The following is an 18,967-nucleotide window of genomic DNA, read 5'->3' on the forward strand; positions in this document are numbered from 1 at the left end:
AGGGCATTTGAAAGTGGGATGGATTAAAATTGGTATGTTAATAAATTACTTTATTAAATGAAACGTTTATCCTGCACTGATATTCATCTAGTTTAGTTTTTGTTTTGTCTTTCAAATAACTAATTTCTAACTAGCAGTATTATTAGTACTATTTCATATTTTACATTTCAAATTTGAATAACAATTTAATTTACAAAATAAATTCAATCACTTCATAGAACTGAGTTATCATCTGACTAAATTACTGAGCTGCATTTTTTTTCACTTAACTAAGAATTACAATGGCAAAAGCAACATTGTTACATATTTGAACTGTATTCTAATAAATGAATGAATATTTGGTAATATTTTACATTGGTTTCATAAATTAGTACTGTAGTTTATAATCGGCAGTAGCCTAATTTTACACCATTTGTTAGTTAATGATATTCTCAAAACGTACTATAAAATTTTAAAGATTATAAGCAGTGCATGATGAGTTTTAAGCAAGATTTGTACTGCAATACTTTTAAATTTGTTAGAAGGATTTGTATAATCACTGTTTTACTACAAATACTGTGTTTTAACTGTGGTTAATTTGTGGTTATGATTTAACAACAAAACTTTTTGTACATAAACCATGGTCAAGTTCTATTCATTCATTCTCCTTCGGCTTTGTCCCTTTATTAATCGAGGGTCGCCACAGCGGAAAGAACCGCCAACTATTCCAGCATATGTTTCCCAAAGTGCAAACCTTCCAGCTGCAACCCAAAACTGGGAAACATCCATACACACTCATTCACAAACATACACTACAGCCAATTTAGTTAATTCAATTCACCTATATCGCATATCTTTGGACTGGTGGGGAAACCAAAGTAAACCCACACGAACACGGGGACATGCAAACTCCACCTAGAAAGCCAACTGACCCAGTTGTGACTCGAACCAGCAACCTTCTTGCTGTGAGGCGACTGTGCTAAACAATGAGAAGAAAACTAGACCATGTGCACCCAATGGTTCAAATGGATCATTACACACAGCAAGACTAGTGACTGAGTGGTTTGATGAACATAAAAAAGTGAAGTTAAACATCTACCATGGCCTGAACAGTCACCAGATCTAAATACTATTGAGCCATTTTGGGGTGTTTTGTTGGAGTGAGTCAGGAATTGTTTTCCTCCACCAGTTTCACGTAATGACCTGGCCACTATTTTGCAAGAAGAATGGTTTAAAATCCCTCTGGCCACTGTATAGGACTTGTTTCGTAATTTAGCAAAAAAAAAAAAAAAAAACAGCACAAAATCACAGCAATTTGTAACTTTTTGATTTAGTAGCTAATTCGTATGAATTCGTACAATCTCATTCGTACAATTTAGTATGATTTGCTCATCCCCCAATGACGGTTGGCTTTAGGGGTGGGGTTGAGTGGCACGCCCCCTTTTTAAAATAGTATAAAAATGTTTACATTACCTAACATAAATTAATAATGGTTAAAATGCTGTAAAAATTGTACTGTTTATTATTAGTTTATGTTAGTTGCTGTATTAACAACTGTTAACAAATAAAACCGTAATGTAGAATTCTCAAACATTTTTCAATCCATTAAAATTTTTTATTCTGGCTAAACTACAATAATACTTTCTTCAGAAGAAAACTATTATAGGATATACTGTCCGGAGGACCATGTGCACCCAGTGGTTCAAATAGATCAATACACACAGCAAGACTTGTGACAGTAGTTTGATGAACATGAACATCTCCCGTGGCCTGCACCAGATCTAAATATTATTGAGCCATTTTGCAGTGTTTTGGAAGAGAAAGTCAGGAACATTTTTGTCCACCAGCATCACGTAATGACTTGGCCACTATTCTTTAAGAGGAATGGTTCAAAATCCCTCTGGTCACTGTATAGGACTTGTTAAGTTTCATAATTCAGCAAATAACAAATTAACACATCTCACGCAATTCATAACATTTTGATTTAGTAGCTAATTCGTATGAATTCGTACAATTTCATTCGTACAATTTAATACGATTTGCTCATCCCTCAATGATGGTTTGCTTTAGGGACAGCACCGCCTGCTTAAAATCGTACATTTTCTAACAACTGAACTTGTACGAATTAGCCACTAATTTGACAACTTTAAATAGTTACATTTCCTCATGAGATGAGCCTGAAATTAATGCACTGTCACCAAACATAAATATGAATTTTTACATTACCTAACTTTAATTAATAATGGTTAAAACGCTGTAAAAACATGTACTGTTCATTATTAATGTTAGTTGCTGTATTAAAAACTGGTAACAAATATAACTGTCATGTAGAGTTCCCAAATATTTTTCATTCCATTAAAAATTACAAGAAAATATACCCTTTTTATCAGAAGAAAATTGTATAGGATATACCTTGCTGTGTTAAACATCACTTGGGAATATAAAATATAAAAAGTAGTGAAGGCTGGATATGGCTCTTCCACTACAAAAATCCTTTAGAAAATAGTGGATAAAAAAAGTGAAATGCCATTTGAAAAGGCTTGCCCTCGCCTCTCCAAAAGGTGACCTTAGATTCAGCTGAGAATACAGTGAGAATTGTCAGAGTGCCAACACTTAGCAGAGTTGGCATAGTGTCTTCTTGTCCAGGCAGGTGCACACAGCGGCACAGCAGGACAGTTGATCTCTCTGTGCTTCAGAATAGCTCTTCTTCTTTGACCACTCTTCTGTCCGCAAGCTCTATGTAGAAACTGGCAAGAGTTTCATCAGTCTTCCAAAACTAGCACACTTCAACATGAAATCAAAAAAGTGTTTCATTCACCTGTATATTTGGAGTGTTTCTTTAGTTTAAAAACAATTAAAATACACTTTTTTCAACTGTTTTTATTGATTTGTGTCTGTACATGTAAATTTCAATACATTTTCATTGTTTTCTCATTTCCTTTTCTCTTGACGCCACTTCATCAGACCTTGCTTTACACAAATTTTTATTCATTCATTCATTCATTCATTCATTTTCCTTCGGTGTAGTCCCTTTATTTATCAGGGTTTTCCACCACAGGGGAATGAACCGCCAACTTATCCAGCATATGTTTTACACAGTGGATGCCCTTCCAGCTGCAATCAAGTACTGGGAAACATCCACTTATTCACACACATACAATACCGCCAATTTATTTTATCCAATTCACCTATACTACATGTCTTTGGACTGTGGGGGAAACTGGAACACCCAGAAAAAACCTATGCCAACACGGGAACAACATGCAAACTCAACATAGAAACGCCAACTGACCCAGCTGGAACTCGAACCAGCGACCTTCTTGCTGTGAGGCAACAGTTGATTTTGTTTATGCATAATTTGCCTGATTATAGGTATTGTTCTCTGATGAGTCCACCTTCACCGTCTTTCCCACATCTGGGAGAGTTACAGAGTGGAGAAGCGCCAAATAAGCATACCCCCCAGACTGTTGCATGCCTAAAGTAAAGCTTGGGGGTGTATCAGATATGGTTTGGGCTGGAATGTCATGGCATTCCATATAAATTGTGTTAGATGGGCGCATCACTGCCATGGACTACCAAACCATCCTAGGGGATGTGGACTCAATAGTTCAAACAATGTATCCTGAAGGTGGTGCCATGTATCAGGATGATAATGCACAAATACACACAACAAGACTGGTGACAGAGTGGTTTGATGCACATGTCATTGAAATTGAATATCTGGCATGGCCTGAACAGTCACAAGAACTAAATATTATTGAGTCACTTTTGGGGTGGTTTGAAGGAGCGAGTCAGGAAACATTTTCCTCCACCAGCATCACATAGTGACCTTGTCACTATTTTGCATGAAGCATGGCTCAAAATTTTTCTAGCCACTCTGCAGGACATGTATCTGTCATTTCCAAGGTGAATTGATGATGTATTGGCTGCAAAACGAGGTCTACAGCATACTAATGAATTATTATGGTCTGAAACCAACTGTTTCAGTTTTATATATTGATGATTTTTAAATGATTTGTTTTTCCTGTTTGCAGTACATTCAAAATTATTGTATGATAAAATCATACTTCCAACTCCGCTTTGTGAAAAATCTGTGTTCACCGAAGTTGCGAAGACATTTATTCCAACTAAGATGAAATATTGAGTAGGGATGGGGCTTTTTTTTTTTGCTTATAATTCCCTTGTAGCAAACTAATGGTGGAAAGCGGGGTATGGTTGAGAATATTGTGGCTGAAGCCGTCAAACTGATGTCAGCAGAGATGGACCACAACTCCAATCATATTTCAAGAGTTCCCACTTAGATATGCTTGGCATTTATAGCAGGTTTGGCATGCTGTCCCGGGAGAGAACCCTGAGCTCGGAGATATTTGAGCCCAGGGCTCCCGTCCGGTCTAGAAGCATATCAAGGGATCTGAGATCATGTAGGTTTCAATTGTTTCCCCTTCAGAAGGGGAGAAAAAGGAGAGGATGGGGTGGAAAGGGGGGATTCTTCCAAAAAGAAGATAGAGCAATAAGGAGAAAGTGATCCATTTATATTAAGCTAGGATCATTTTGATTGGATTATTACTGATTACGGATGAGTGGCCAGCAGTGCACATCATATCACATGCTCCTCTCGAAATTAGTTTGTGAAACATCACTTTGTTCACAAATTGCGTTGGAAAATAAACATTGTAAATCACTTATCCATGTCAAAAAAATCCAGCAACCATTTTAAATGACCTTCTGATATTCAGGATTTTCTTGGGTTAGAATTAGCACATATTTCCTCATTTTAAATAATCCCTCATTTACATAATTAAATATAACATTTTATAAAACTTGTAATACATTTTTTTTCTCCATTTGTAATGAATTAATCAAGCGAAGTGTGGTGATAAATATTTGTTAATTTTGACCCAATTCACCTAAAGCGTCTTGCCTGAAGGATAAGCTCATCTTTGAATACATGGCCTGCTTTTTGTAGTTAGATGTTCGCCACAGTTTCTCCATCTCACTCCTGAGGGGCGTCTTAATTGACAAGCTGCTTTAGCGGGAAGGAGGTGTAACTAAGAGAGAAAACGCTTGGGTAATATAAATAAATAAGGCAGATATATGGAAGAGGTGAGCCTGCTGCTCTACAGGGAGTTCAGCTTTACTCATGGAGCTGTGAGTCTCGCTGCTCTCACGGATCATGTTAAATATAAAAAAGACATGAATCGTGTGCCCTCCAGGCAGCAAAGCGCAGGGAATGAAACAAGGGCTCCTGTAAGGCAGGTTAATTGGGTCTGGCCTTTCAGTAGAAAGATAATGGCATCTAATGCTAGATTCAGACAACCTCGTTCAACTAATTTTATAACAGATAAATTCAGAGCTGTAATTTATTTTGGGGAACTGCACTATTATGGGTTTGAAAAGTCGAACATTGTAAAAATAAAATTGCACCATAAAATCTCTATCTTCTCTCTCTCTCTCTCTCTGCCCAAAACAGTGCCAGTATTTAAATATGTAACATACGTTTCATTTTCTTTAATTTCCATCATTTTAATACAAATTGCACACCCACAGTTTAACACATATATGAATCTGCCACGTCTGTTTTGCATCTGTTTGTTAATATTAAGATTCATGTGAGTTCTCTTAAAAATATTTTTTTTTGTAAAAAAACAAATACTTGTCATGAAACAGAAGTTGCAATAGTATTTCCTTCTTTTGTGTCACATTGATCTGCGTTAATATGGAAGGCAGTTGGTGACAAAAGTCTTTAAAAAAAACGCATTTGGATCATGCGACTAAGCACAGGTGGCATTTTTAATGTTCCTTATGGCCCGTTTCCACTGAGTGGTACTGTACAGTATGGGTCAGTGTGTTTTTATGGCTGTTTCCACTGTCAAAAAGTAGCAAAAAGCGAATCGTACTGTACCACTTTTTGGGTACTGTTTTCAAAGGGTAACTAGCATGACAAAAGTGTACTAAAAGACGGAGCTAGATGCACAGCTGAATACTTTTGGTTTACAGAGAAACGTCACTAGTGCGTGCACAAGCCAGAAGAATGAAAACAAAGGAAGCACCATTTTTAAATACACAGCCGAGACATTACACTGTTATGATAACGAGCCATGGTCAACCCTAGCTCAAACAAAACTTGTTATTTTTTTGATAAACTCACTCTAAAAGTCCCAGAAGTCATTGCAGCAAAATTAAGGAGGTGGGAAGCACAGCATTTTATATTACTATTTATTAAAAATTTTAGACATATAACTTATTTATTCCAGAAGTTTCCTTAAATGAGATGGTAAAAGTAAACAGTCACATAGAAAAAATCACATTAACGGAATTTATTTGCTTAAATTTGTATTCAAATCTGTTTCTTTTTTTTTTTTTGCATAGTATTTTTGTAAGGGTTTTGTGCATGTTATATACTGTATATATTGAAAAGGAAAAACATAATAAATCAGTGTGTTAATGCTGTAATGTTTAAATAATTTCCGATCAAAATGCGTGAAGGTCATCAGGAAGGACGCAGCATCTAATTTCTCAGAGGACATGTTTTGTGTTCTCAAAATCTTCCAAGTTCATTATTCTGAGGTAACATGGCGAGCATCTGATTGTTGGGGTGGCATTTTTAATAAACTTATATAAAGACAAACGTAAGCGTTAGTGTTAACAACTGTCACCTGTGTGTGCCACCTGTCTCAAGACAAAAATTTAAAAGGAGGAGAGACAACAGTGGAAGAAAAGGGATGACCAGACCTGGACACTTTCTTTGTTTTGCTTTCAATTTGGCAGTATGTGAAGCTGCCATTTGTTTTAGGTTTATTTTCATTATTAAAATGATTTAAAGTTTATCCGCCTCCTTCTTCAAGATGGCTAATGAGCCATCAAACTTTACTACAGTACCATTCCATTACAGAAAGAAAAACAACAGTATGACTGAAAATAACCCCATAAAAAAAATCAGATATTGATTTCAAATTGTGGTTCAACAGAAGCATTTATACAAGCAAACTAATGAAACTGGGCACAACTGGCAGCAATTGTGTAGCTTATGATTTTTGCATACATACTGTATGCCAGACAACGATTTTTTATTAAATATTATACACATATTTGTGCAATGGCAGTAAAGGGGTGGGAATGGAATTCCCATGTCACTTGTATTATTTAATTAGAAGTATGTCAAATACCAAGATCTGCCCTAAAGCATTTCCTTAAAGTAAACACATTGACATAGATGAGTAGGCTCTTAATCTTCTTCTTTCTGCTTTATTCTGAAATTATTCTAACGTATGCAACAAATCCCTGCCAGTCCTTATAATCAAATCTGTCAATGATGTGGCACCTTGCTGTGTGTGTGTGACTCAGAGCACATATAAATGTGCATGCATGCATGCACAGGGGAGCATACTTTATCTGTATTCTGGATGTGGGTATTTGATTTTGCATGTAATATATTGAAAAAAGGGATTTTAAAATATTATCCATTATCTTATAGCAATGGTGATTATAATATATTAGTTTATGCATTGTGTAAAATTGTTAATTTGTCTTGGATAATTTATTATTTAGTTTTTTGTACCATGATTTACAAAAAATTCAAATTAAAATGCCATTCAAGTGTAATAATAAACTATATATATATCAAAAGAATCTTGTGTGACATACAACAATAATCATTCAAATTGAAAAACGACAGGTTTAATATATTCAAAATTATGTTCATATTTTGTCTAGTGACCTTTTTAGTTATTTAAACACAACCTAATCTTCTTCTACTTCTTCTTCTTCTTCTTATTATTATTATTATTATTATTTCCCAGTCACCTGCCCATTATATTCTCTCCTTGCACGTTTCCCATATGCAGATGAAGGCAGTGTGATGTGAAAGCTGTCAGTGCGCGTCCCCTCGGCCGCTGGTCATGTGCAGGATGACGCGCTGCTCATAGGCTGATACGCTTCGCTCGCGTTGAGCGTTGGTAAAGGTGTGGGTTCATTTGATGACCCTTCGCGGCTCAGCATCATCATCATCATCACACGGGCTGTTGCTTCCTCCTGAGGGACCGTCGACACTCTCGCAGCCTGCACACTACAACCGCGCAATCTGGTAATGCCACTCAGTCATTGGCGGGCTCAGATATGCTATAACGCGCGGTTGTTCGGGATACTACGGAATTACAGCCGCAACAAATGATGATGTGACAGGCGTCCGGTAGATAATAAAAGCTCGCGGTGCAGTGGACGCGGCATTTCTGCTAACGAAGCAAAGCCTCAGACGAGACGAGCCTTTCCCAGATGAACAGATACAGTAGTGTTCACTACTGACTGACCGACAGCAGTCATTCGGAATAATACCTGCACCTCGCTTTACCAACATTCAAGGAGAAAAAACAGGTTTTAAGGTAACTGAAATGCTTTGGATTTTGTACTCGAATGCAGGTGTTTAAATGTAAATGATGCCAGTTCAAGTTTGAATCTTATGTTCCTTGACTCATAAAAAAGTATGTCTATAGGGCAGGTTAAAATAGAATTGAAGGCTAATTGTTAGGGTAATTAGGCAACATGTAATATGACAAGCAATATTTGATTTTTTTTTTTTTTTTTTTTTTGTACAAACTGGGCATATGTGTGTATACTATGAATTTTAATGTAAATAATTTCTATTACACATAATTAGTTATGTAAAGTTAGGGTTGCACGTTATTGGAGAAATTACACATTGCGATTTTTTTATTCTGTGATGTATATTGAGTTGAGTTGAAAACTGTTTGGAAAGAATTTACATGTAATAACATGTAATAAACAATCTACAATTATAGACAGATTTAATAAAGAAAAACATGCTAATTAAATAAACAGCGTTTTATTGTTTTCCGAAGAGTTAAAATGTATTCAGGTATAAAGTAATTGAATAATCAAATGTAAAATAATACTGCTGCATAGTCTTTGTTGTATAAACAATTCAATAAAATTAATCGTTATTAATTTTTCAAAGATACAATTTCTAACGCCTGAATGCTTTTAAACCGTGACAGTCACAGGCCTCAAAAAACACTTGCGAAATGATCAATTATAATCCAGACTTAACACTGCGTATAGTCATGATGCGACTTTTGCGAATGGTCGCGATATCGATGCTGAAACAAAATATTGTGCAGCCCAATGTATTTATTATACAGTATGGGTAATGCATACTTTATACTTAAATGCTAATAACAATAAACAATCAACAATAAATTGTAAACACAGAGAAACTGAGACTTTCTGAATACTTTTTTACTATTATTTTCATTTATATTAGCCAACCATTTATTTAAAATATATATATATATATATATATATTCTTATGTTTATTTAAATTTTGTAATTTTATGTTAGTATAAAGTGGTTAAATGGTCATTTCCTGTGTTTATTTACCAGGGTTAAAGGCATAGTTCACGCAATAATGAAAATTTACTCACTATTTACTCATCCTCAAGTGTTTCCAACATTCAAGATTTACATGTTTCAACACAAAAGAACATATTTTAAGCAAAGCAATGTATTTTGAAGTAAGCTAAAAACCTGTACTATCAACTTTCTTTGTGTTCAACAAAAGAAAGGCAAGTAAACGACAACAGAATTTAAATTTTTGGGTGAACAATTTGTTTGATTTTCTTTTTATATTCACGATTATGCCGTTGAACTGTTGTTAAAACGCAATATCATACGAGTAGCAGTGTGATATGGCTGTTAATCGGCACTGGTGTGACACTAAAAACATTGGTATAGTCATTGGTATATAGACGCCTCCCACCAGTACCAATATACAGCCATAACGCACTTCTACTTGTGAGATAATGCTCATTAATTGTTTAACTTGTGTACAATTGAGCCAAAACAGACAAAAAAGCCCCTTTCACACAAACAGACCTTAAACATGAACAAACTATTATGAAAGGGATCATGTGTGAACAGACCTTTTTTAAAAATACAGGTAAATTCGTTCTGGCAATTTTGCAAAAAGAGAAGTTGTAACATTACTGGTAATTTGCCAGAATGCTGCTTTAAGTGAAAGCAGAAGGAAAATTGCCGGAAAGAGGGCATTTACGATTAGAATGCAATGACATGAGATGTCTACTCCAGCCAATCAGAACATTTATACGCATTAAAATCCTTGCTGTTTATGAAAATAAAAGCCTTTGAATATTTTTCCAGACACATTTAGCTGCTAGATGTTAGTCAGATATCATTTCTATGTTCCTTCTGAATGCCAACTGTGTAAAAATGATCGATAAAATGCTGTTTGTTTACCTTCAAGCTCTGCTTCAGTTGCTTGACGCATGTGCATGTAAAGAAGTGCTCTGGTGAGCACCAGCGCACACACATATTATGTACATCTCAACATGTAAAAATGTTCCTCCATATGTTTTCTTGGAAGTTGTACACAATCCATCCACAGAGTTTGTAATGTCGTCAAATGTGTAAATGTTTTGCTGTGGTTAGCGCATCTGCATTTGAATGTCTCTGGGACAAAGCAGCTGCATGAATGCTAAAGCTTTACATAAAAGTCAAACCATCAAGCATGGATGTGAGAACGGTCTATTCTGGAAAAATCCCGTAACACCTTTGCCTGTGTGAACAGCGCTCTTTTTAACTTACCGGTAAGGTCATTCTGGTAATTTTCTGGATATTACTCATTTCTCTGTGAAAGGGGCTATAGACAGACAGTCACAGTATACATTTCATTTCTGTGATGGAAGAGCGTGTTAGTAGTCAGATGTGTCATGCAGAATCATAGCTTTTGGCGAAGAAGTCATGTTTTCCACAGGGGCAAAGCATATGTTGTCTGTTTCTAGCGGACACGACACATACACAGATGCTGTTTTAGTGGAGACATGATTTCTAGGCCAGCGAAGCTTTCCCTGCCAAGGGGGCCTGGCGTGTTTGGAAGCTGCTTTTCAACTGTTTGTTTTGCTGGATTTACATGGCAGGCTCTCCAGCAGTGTGCTCTTGGCAGATGTACTGCTTGAGGGAGCATGTTTGTTGGAGTCAAGCTATGGTAAAGCACACAGTCTGAAGTTTTTAAAGCCTCACTGTGAGTCACCTTGACAGGGAAGAGCCCATCAAGAGCTTTTCTGCCAAAGAGACTTGTCTGTTGTAAGTGAGATGACATATCTGAACGTTGTGTTATACCACTACACTGGTAAAAAGAGAACTTGTTGCAAAATACGCTATAGAGTTTAATAGGATTGTAGAATCCAATAGACAATTGGAGCCCACTTGCCAGTTTAGATGGGTTTTTAGTGGTAGTTTCTTCAATGTTCACAAAAAAAAATGTAGCTAATTTACTCTCCCTCAAGTTTGGTCAATCTTTAGTCATTCATAAAGTGCAACCCAATGGCTACCAGGACTTTGAGAATCAAAAAAACCCCAAACATATTCAGGTATAACAACATTTATATAGTGTTTATTTATTATTATTATTATTATTTTTACAAATATTGTACAGACCCAATTGAATATGTTCTTAAGTGAGCCACTTACTGATTCAAATGATCTGGTCAGAGCGAGTTATCGAATCACTGATTCAAATGATCTGGGGTGCGTTTCCCAAACAACAACGCAGCTTGCGGCTGAACTATCAAAGTACGAAGTATCGTTTGGGAAAAGAACGATGTAGTGATGAGTGTTAATAATTCAAATGATCTGGTCAGAGTGAGTCTTCAGTTATGGAATCAATGATTTAAATGATCTGGTCAGAGTGAGTCTTCAGTTATTGAGCCAATAATTTAAATAATCTGGTCAAAGTGAGTCTTCAGTTATTGAGTCACTAAATTAAATGATCTGGTCAGAGTGAGTCTTCAGTTATTGAGCCAATAATTTAAATAATCTGGTCAAAGTGAGTCTTCAGTTATTGAGTCACTGAGTTAAATGATCTCGTTAGAGTGAGACTTGAGCTTTTGAGTCACTGAATTAAATGATCTGGTCAGAGTGAGTCTTCAGTAATTGAGTCACTGATTTAAATAATCTGGTCAAAGTGAGTCTTCAGCTGTTGAGTCACTGAATTAAATGATCTGGTCAGAGTGAGTCTTCAGTTATTGAGTCACTGATTTAAATAATCTGGTCAAAGTGAGTCTTCAGCTGTTGAGTCACTGAATTAAATAATCTGGTCAAAGTGAGTCTTCAGCTATTGAGTCACTGATTTAAATAATCTGGTCAAAGTGAGTCTTCAGCTGTTGAGTCACTGAATTAAATGATCTGGTCAGAGTGAGTCTTCAGTTATTGAGTCACTGATTCAAATGATCTGGTAGAGTGAGTCTTCAGTTATTAAGATGCATTTTAGGATGTAATATTCTATTTGGGTCATTTTGAGTAAAAGGAGGTCTTTAGTAATATCTATAAGTCTATATCTGTACTTTCACTTGAGTGCTTGATTTGCATGCTCCGTCCCCTAATGAAATAGACAGGATTTCATTTATACTCTGATAAAAAAAAAAACCAGAATGATATTCCTCTTCTCTCTCTGAAATCCAAGCAGCTGTCCCAGATTTAGACATAAATATATTCTCTCATACACAGCGGAGATGAGTGCTTTCTGAAGACAATGGGGTGAAAAATCCTTCCTCCACTACCTGGCTAAATGGCCCGGTGATGGAAAAATATTGTTACAGGAATGATATTTGAATAATTGAAAAGGGCCTGCTTTAAAATTGCAGGCTTGCCATGATTTCAAGAGCAAAGTTAGAGGCTTCCTCACCGAAATATTCATGCCATTATTTAACAGTGGATATATCAGGAGTAGGGATTCATTCAAAAATGATCAGAGCTCCTGCCTCTCCATTTCACAGAGCGACAACCGGCTTTCGCCACTGCCAAGGAGAGATTCATTTTAATAATGAAGAAGGACATTCACCTTACTATCTGCCCACAGCGTTGTTATAAGTGACATCATAGATCAGGCCGACGAGCCTGTCAAGAGAAGCCTCTCAGCATTGTGATTGCGGCACTTTTTGTTTGTTGCTGACTTATGTAGCACACATCAAAAACAAATTACAATGTGTTTATGAGTGAACGCCATGCACGGCATCTGAGTCATCAGCTCAGCATCGCTCCACTTCTCCAAAGACAGAACTTTAATCCTTACTGCTGAACTGGACATGTGCACGCTTGATGGACTTGACATTTGCACTTTGCTTGACTTATGCTGTGTTAACAATGATTTCAAAGTTCATTTTTCTCCTGAATGCACCCATTAGCATGGCCACAGTGCGTTGACATAATTGTTTGGACAATTCGAAAAAGCACTCTTTAAAATAAAGGTTCTGCATGCCCTCAGCCAGTGCGGGGTTCGAGTGGTTCGGAAGAGCCACCCCTCACTGACAATGGTCTAGAATTTGTCCTATACATAGGCTCATTTGTTCTATTTTGAATGCTATGCCAACAAATATAGTGAAAACATCGAAAAAGGTTTTGAAACCAAGTGGAATCCTCTATTGGCTGTTGCATTGGCGTGACTTCAGCTAATCAGTTTTGGCCAATGCTAACAATTATTTAAATTTTATAATCTAAAAGAAGTCTTCTTTCACTACTGCATTGTTTTTAATTAGAGAAAAAATTTTACAAGTATTTTTTATTCTAAATCTTGGACCTTATTCTTGAAAAAAATGTCAGATTAAAAAGCTGTAAAGCACCAAAAGCAGTCCATATTAAATTAATTCCAATACTATTTTGGCAATTGTTATGCATGAATGTTTAAATTAACTTTCTTTTTTTTTTTTACAAAAGAGGCTGGAAAATTTGCAAAGCTCTACATTATTATTACGTTTTATTTTAATTTATTTTTTTATTGAAATGGCAAAATTCTGACTCAGGACACTTAAATGTGCTGGCCAGATTGTTATATGATAATAAGCTACAGTTTTTATTTAAAACCTCCTATTTTTTTCTAAGCAGTTTTTGGTAATAGCTAATCCAGCTAATTTAGCTAATCCAGCAAAAATACTGCTTAAACATCACTAAAATACAGTATTTAAATCTCATAATTGAATAGAAAATGAGGTGTATGACTGGAAAAGGTCTACTTTTGGAGTAAAAAGAACCACCCCTTTCACCAGTCATCCTATGGGTCTGTTCTAGAGCAAACAGGTTCTCAGTGAACAGTTTTTAATTAATATATATTGTGTGTGTGAAGAACCTTTCTCCACAATAAAGAAGCTTATGTTCAAAAAGAATGTTCTTTATGCAAGAACCTTTATTTTTAACAGTGTGCATCTACATGTTTCTAATTTAATTTTTGATCTCATTGATTGCCCTGAAAATGTCTCCTTATATAAAGTTGAATTCAGAATTTTTAGCCCTCTTAAATTATTAGCCCCTTATGCATATTTTTCCCCAATTTCTGTTTAACAAATTCTAAACATAATAGTTTTATTAACTCAATTCTAATAACTGATTTATTTAATCTTTGCCATGATGACAGTAAAGGATATTTTACTAGACATTTTCAAGACACTAGTATTAAGTTTATTGTGACATTTTAGGCTTAACTAGGTTAAGTCATTGTCTAACAGGGGTTTGTTCTTTAGACAGTCTGGAAAAAAATATTGCTTAAGGGGACTAATAATATTGACCTTAAAATGGTTTTTAAAGATCATTTTTTAACAGCTTTTATTCTAGCTAAAATAAAACAAATAAGACTTTCTCCAGAAGTAAAAATATTATAGGAAATATTGTGAAAAATTCCTTGCTCTGTTAAACAGTTTGAGGAATATTTAAAAAAAAAAAAAGAAGTCACAGGAGGGCTAATACATTTGACTATATATATATATATATATATATATATATATATATATATATATATATATATATATATATATATATATATATATATAGTCACATGTATTTGTGAAGCAAATTTAAAGAAAAACCATGATGAAATGTTTCTTATATGTTTAGAAATGTATTAAAAAAATCTTCTCTCCTTTAAACAGAAGTTTGTGGAAAAATAAACAAGCGGTCTAATAATTTAGGGGGGTTAATAATTCTGACTTTAACTGTATACACTGCTATTGAAAAAAAAAAAGATCAATTTCTCTGGATTTACGATTCATAGTTGTGTAGGAGTAAAACATAATTTTTGTTTTATTCTGTAAATACTGATGACATTTCTTTAATTTTTAAACAAGACTCTACCAATATTTTATCCTCAGAAAAAATAAGATATCAATGTTGAATGAAATAGCCCTGATTTTTAACCACAACAAATTATATTATATTATATTATATTATATTATATTATATTATATTATATTATATTATATTATATTATATTATATTATATTATATTATCTTTCATTCATTCATTCATTTTCTTGTCGGCTAAGTCCCTTTATTAATCCGGAGTTGCCACAGCAGAATCAACCAACTAACTTATCCAGCAAGTTTTTACGCAGCGGATGCCCTTCCAACTCGTAGTGCGATATGGCTGTATCGACACATGTGGGAAGCGTGCATTGGCTGAACGCCACAGACTAAGTGCTTTGTTGTCCCACCAGTGATGATATACTATCATATCGCACTGCTATGAGTGTGATCAGGGGCGGACTGGCCATCTGGCAATTCTGGCAAATGCCAGAAGGGCCGGACCAAATTTTAAACGTGGGCCGGTCAGTTTTTTTTAAATATGTATTGTTTTTAAGTGCAGACAGCTTTTATCTCTTGCTAGATGTGATATTATGATAATAATAATAATAATAATAATAATAGTAATAATAATAAATGTTAAGCATTTGGCCCAATCGGCAACTGCCGCCTGGTTTCAAGATGGGCCGACCCAATCCGAGGTTACCCGGACATAATTAAAATCTGGCAAGAATGTCATATTATCTCACCATCTGTACACTAAATAGTGAATGTGCGTGTCTGTGGGTGGGGGTCGGTGTTGTAATATGGGCTGGTGTGGCTACAGTGCCAGGGCTGAATTTTTGTCCCAGTCCGCCCCTGAGTGTGATATTGCATTTATGTGACAGTTCGACGCCATAATCATTTATATAAAAAAGAAAATCAAACACGGAGAGGAACTACTTCATCAGACCAGGAGCTACTTCAGAAACCATTGCTACTTCAAATATCACTTTAGAGCTAGTATTTGAATGATTCTCCAGCGTAATGTCTAATACTATGACAAAGCAGGTGATTTTGCTCACATGAAATGAAAAGCCATCAGTCTGCAGAGAATTACCAGTATTTACATTTTACATTTAGTCATTTAGCAGACACTTTTATCCAAAGCGACTTACAAATGAGGACAAGGAAGCAATTTACACAACTATAAGAGCAACAATGAATAAGTGCTATAGGCAAGTTTCAGGTCTGTAAAGTCTAAGAAGGAAAGTATTAGTATTTTTTTTTTTTTTTTTGGTACAGTTAGTGTGATATTCAGAGAGGCAATTGCAGATTAGGAAGTGAAGTGGAGACTAAATAGTTGAGTTTTTAGTCGTTTCTTGAAAATAGCAAGTGACTCTGCTGTTCTGATGCAGTTAGGGAGTTCATTCCACCAACTGGGCAGATTGAGCGTGAGCGTTCGCGAAAGTGATTTCTTCCCTCTTTCCCTTTCCCTATTTCTCTGCTGCAATCGGGAGATCACAATAATTAACCCAGAAGCCAGAGCAAAGCTAACACTACCAGATATGGCATAAATACAGCACTACAAAATACAAAAGAAAGAGATTGTCACTTTCTTGTTTTGTAATGATGAAAAATGAAAAAATGCTGTTTTTTTTGCCCTCTAAGGACTTATTATGCAGTCTCTGTCGCCATCTTTGGCGGAACATCAACCATCTTTGCTCTGCTCAGTATGACAGGCTGGCCGCCATCGTGCTGAATCTCAGATATTATGAAAATTTAAAATAGGCACTATCTTTATAAATAAACTGCATAGTTGCAAACTAAACAACTTCATTCTTGCCTAAAAAAGCCTCAAAAGTACATTATGTTGTCCAACAGCTGCAATATTTGTCAAACTGTTGTACTCTGCTTGCCACTTGTGTGGGCGGAGTAATACACAAGGGTGAAGAGGCTGTATGAGTGCTAATATTACTTTAACATCTCACAGCTATCAGCCAATCAGATTCGAGAGCCAGACAGAACTGTTGAATAAAAAAAATATATCAGATTATCTCTTTAATATAGTTAAAAATTTATATGAAGTTCTGGAAAAAGAAATCCTGTTTTAAAAAAATCCTTCTTTCTTAAAAGTACATTGGTATACACATGATCAATGTGCATTCATATGGAGAAAAAAAAACAACCACAATTGAATTGTCTCTCTTTGTGCTTTAAATAAACACCAGTGAATTAAGTGGGGTAGTGGCAATTGCTGAATAAGAACCCAGTCAGCAGCTGCTTTATAGCCTGACATCTGAAGCTGTCTCTTGATTTGTCCTTGGGCCGGGATGTGCATGCTGGACGTCCATAAATCAGAGACCCGCTGGCATATACAGGCCCAGCTGGAGAGGGAGAAAGAGAGAGGCTAAAACTAAAGCTGCATCACACACGTTATAGATCTGGAGTTTTGTATTATAAACAGCCCACACTCTCAAATGCTGTGCCTTTTATGACTCATTTAGAAACGGGCTCTGATTTGATGCAACTTTAGAGTCAGTCACTCTTGTGGCATGCTTTAAACGGCTCCTTAAATGTCTCTCATTGACTGTGTCAGAGCCCATTGAGCTGATCTGAGTGATTTTATACATCAGGGAGTGTTTAACATATGCATGTATGCTGATGCTTACAGCTGTCAACTTGTTATTTGATATTATTAACTGTCGCTTCCTTCAAAATGACTTGCTGATATTGCCAGAGCAATCTGGTGTTAAATCAGATCATCAAAAAATATACATTTATTCAACCTCTGTGCAAGTAATGTACGTGCTGATCTTTTTGGGCTACTCTTTGATTTGCTTTTGCACTGCTTGGTATAAAAATCCTTTTTTTAAAGTCATTAAATCAAAATGGACTCTTCTCATTTTTATATAGTAGTTCTTGTTATAAACTATGCATCTGTGCACTTCATTATTTTGTAAAAATTCATTTAACCTCATACACTTGAATCAAATACCGTAACCTTCCCTCCTTTTCGAAATGACTTTCTTCACTTCCTGGTCACATGAAATTCCTTTAGGGCAGGGCTATCCATGCTCTGAATTTGTCTATTCATCAATCTTCCTTCATTTTGTTATAGCAACATCTGCTTTCAACAATCCAACTGGTTCTCAAAGAACTAATTTATGCACAGCCCTACCAGTGATTTAAAGTTCATTCATTTATTCATTCATTTTCTTTTCGGCTTAGTCCCTTTATTATTTTGGGGTCACCACAATGGAATGAACCGCCAACTTATCCAGCATATGTTTTATGCAGCGAATGCCCTTCCAGCTCCAACCCATCACTGGGAAACACCATACACTCTCATTCACAAACATACACTACGAACAATTTAGCTTACCCAATTCACCTATAGCGTTGTGTTTGGACTGTGGGGGAAACCGGAGCACCCTGAGTAAACCCACACGAACACAGGGGAAACCATTGCAAACTCCACACAGAAATGCCAACTGACATCGAACCCGTTTTAAAAATGTGTATTTTTACTTTACATATATTTTTTGTCCTGTATTGCATCGGTACTTTTACTCCGCAGTTTTCCTTCAACCTGCAGTCACTACTTTATTTTTTTCTTGTCTACACTCTCAGAAATAAAGGTACAAGAGCTGTCACTGGGGTGGTACCTTTTTAAAAACTACACATTTGTACAAAAAGGGTCCCCATTTATATCTCAAGGGTACATATGGGTACCTAAAAAGTACACAAGTGTACCTCTTGAAATGTTTAAGTACAAATATATGCTTTTGAGATACCAATGTGGACCTTTTAAGCACAAATGTGTTTCTTTTGTAAAGGTACCACCCCAATGACAGCTCACGTACCTTTATTTCTGTGAGTGTATGGGGATTGGCTAAGTAGAAAAATC

The 18,967-nt window shown here is 35.7% G+C and overlaps 2 protein-coding genes across 2 annotated transcripts in view; one reads left to right on the forward strand and one right to left on the reverse strand.

The window, feature by feature from the left end:
• Positions 1–18,967, reverse strand: part of skila (SKI-like proto-oncogene a) — a 672,908-nt gene that overhangs the window by 171,231 nt on the left and 482,710 nt on the right. The window lies entirely within an intron of this gene.
• The window catches only part of fam163aa (family with sequence similarity 163 member Aa), a 34,147-nt gene continuing 23,113 nt past the window's right edge, over positions 7,934–18,967 (forward strand). Inside the window, exon 1 of the mRNA XM_087241118.1 lies at positions 7,934–8,357. The gene's annotated coding sequence lies outside the window, so the exon portion shown is untranslated. The remainder of the gene's footprint in view (positions 8,358–18,967) is intronic.

Source organism: Danio rerio, chromosome 2, assembly GCF_052040795.2.
Source record: "Danio rerio strain M-AB ecotype USA chromosome 2, GRCz13ab, whole genome shotgun sequence".
Taxonomy (NCBI): Eukaryota; Metazoa; Chordata; class Actinopteri; order Cypriniformes; family Danionidae; genus Danio; species Danio rerio.